General features: G+C 44.4%; 1 pseudogene; it reads left to right on the top strand.

The window, feature by feature from the left end:
* Nucleotides 1–217: 217 nt before the first annotated feature.
* LOC101674407 lies at nt 218–1,438 on the top strand (annotated as a pseudogene).
* Nucleotides 1,439–2,083: the final 645 nt, after the last annotated feature.

Genomic DNA, 2,083 nt, shown 5'->3' with positions numbered 1-2,083 from the left:
CAGTCCCTATCAAAATGCTATCAACTTTTTTCACAGAACTGGAACAAATAATCCTAAAATTTGCATGGAACCAGAAAAGACCCTAAATAGCCAAAAGTATGTTGAAAAAGAAAATCAAAGTGGTGGCATCATGGGCTTCAAGCTCTATTACAAAGCTATAAAAATCAAGACAGGCCTTGCAGCCTCCCCAGCGCCTCTGGGCTCTTTACTCCCAACAATGGTGGCTCCAAGCCCGAGCGGTGGCCGCGGCTCCAGGAGCAGCAGCGGCAGTGGCACTCCGGCCCCGTGGGGACCCCGGCGCCGGGCCACCCGGCCGTCAGCAGCATGCAGGATAAACGCAAGCACTAAGGTTGAATTTTGCAAATCCACCTTTCAAATCTACAGCAAGGTTTACTCTGAATCCAAACACAACAGGAGTTCAAAACCCACGTATAGAGAGACTGAGAACACACAGCATTCAATTGTCAGAAAAACTGAAGATCTCGCCTGAGCAGCACTGGGATTTTACTGCAGAGGACTGGAAAGACCATGGAGAAATTGGACGAGGAGCTTATGGTTCTGTCAACAAAATGTCCACAAACCAAGTGGGCCAATGATGGCAGTTAAAAGAGTTTGGTCAACAGTGGATGAGAAAGAACAAAACCAACTTCTTATGAATTTGGATGTAGTAATGCAGAGTAGTGATTGCCCGTACATTGTTCAGTTTTATGGTGCACTCTTCAGAGGGGGTGACTGTTGGATCTGTATGGAACTCATGTCTACCTCGTTTGATAAGTTTTACAAATATGTATATAGTGTATAAGATGATGTTATTCCAGAAGAAATTTTAGGTAAAATCACTTTAGCAACTGTGAAAGCACTAAACCACTTAAAAGAAAACTTGAAAATCATTCACAGAGATATAAAACCTTCTAATATTCTTCTGGACAGTGGAAATATTAAGCTCTGTGACTTTGGTATCAGTGGACAGCTGGTGGACTCCATTGCTAAGACAAGAGATGCAGGGTGTAGGCCTTACATGGCACCTGAAAGAATAGACCCGAGTGCATCACGACAAGGATATGACGTCCACTCTGAAGTCTGGAGTTTGGGGATCACATTGTATGAGTTAGCCACAGGTGGGTTTCCTTACCCAAAGTGGAACAGTGTGTTCGATCAGCTCATGCAAGTCGTGAAAGGGGACCCTCCGCAGCTGAGCAACTCCGAAGAATGCAAGTTCTCCCTGAGCTTCATCAACTTTGTCAACTTGTGCCTTACGAAGGATGAATCCAAAAGGCCAAAGTATAAAGACCTTCTGAAACATCCCTTTATTTTGATGTATGAAGAACGTACCGTCGAGGTTGCCTGCTATGTTTGTAAGATCCTGGATCAGATGCCAGTGACTCCCAGCTCTCCCATGTATGTCGACTGATCTTGCTGCTGCATCAGATTTGAGAAAAAAAGGGGCTGAGAGGAAGCAAGATGTAAAGAATTTTCATCCCATATCACAGTGTTTTTACTGCTCGCCCAGACACCATGTGCAATAAGATTGGTGTTCGTTCCCATCCTGTCTGTATACTCCCGTCATTTAGAACACGCATCCCCATGATACCTGATTGATCACAGTGTTAGTGCTGGTCAGAGAGACAGCATCCTGTTCCTGTGTGATGAATTTACTCATGAAATGTGGAAGTCAGTACTATCAATTTGCTGAGTGTGATTAGATCACTTCTTAAATTCACTTCTGGGCTCAAAACCTGAAGACGCAGCTACTGGAGTGGTGTTTTGTTGGAATTCAGATGCCGGAAGAATGCGGTGATGGACATATGAGGTCTGAACCTAGAGACTCCAGCTTGAGTGAGAGAGCTGGCGCAGCCCACAAGGCCCACAGCCTTCTGGGAGACAAGGGAGGGATTTACCGTCTTCACCAAGTGCAATGGATTTACTGATTTGATATTCTGTTGATTTACCATCAGTCGGTGTTCGGAGATCGATGTGCTCAGCCAAATTTCCTGTTTGAAATATCACATTAAATTAGAATGAATTTATCTTTACCAAAAACCATGTTGCGTTCAAAGAGGTGGACACGGAAATATTGAGATGG

This window comes from Mustela putorius, unplaced genomic scaffold (assembly GCF_011764305.1).
Source record: "Mustela putorius furo isolate JIRA1106 unplaced genomic scaffold, ASM1176430v1.1 tig00001075_pilon_pilon_pilon, whole genome shotgun sequence".
In the NCBI taxonomy this organism is placed as follows: domain Eukaryota; kingdom Metazoa; phylum Chordata; class Mammalia; order Carnivora; family Mustelidae; genus Mustela; species Mustela putorius.
The sequence above is the reverse complement of the archived record's forward strand: the minus strand, read 5'-3'. Positions and strand labels throughout refer to the sequence as shown.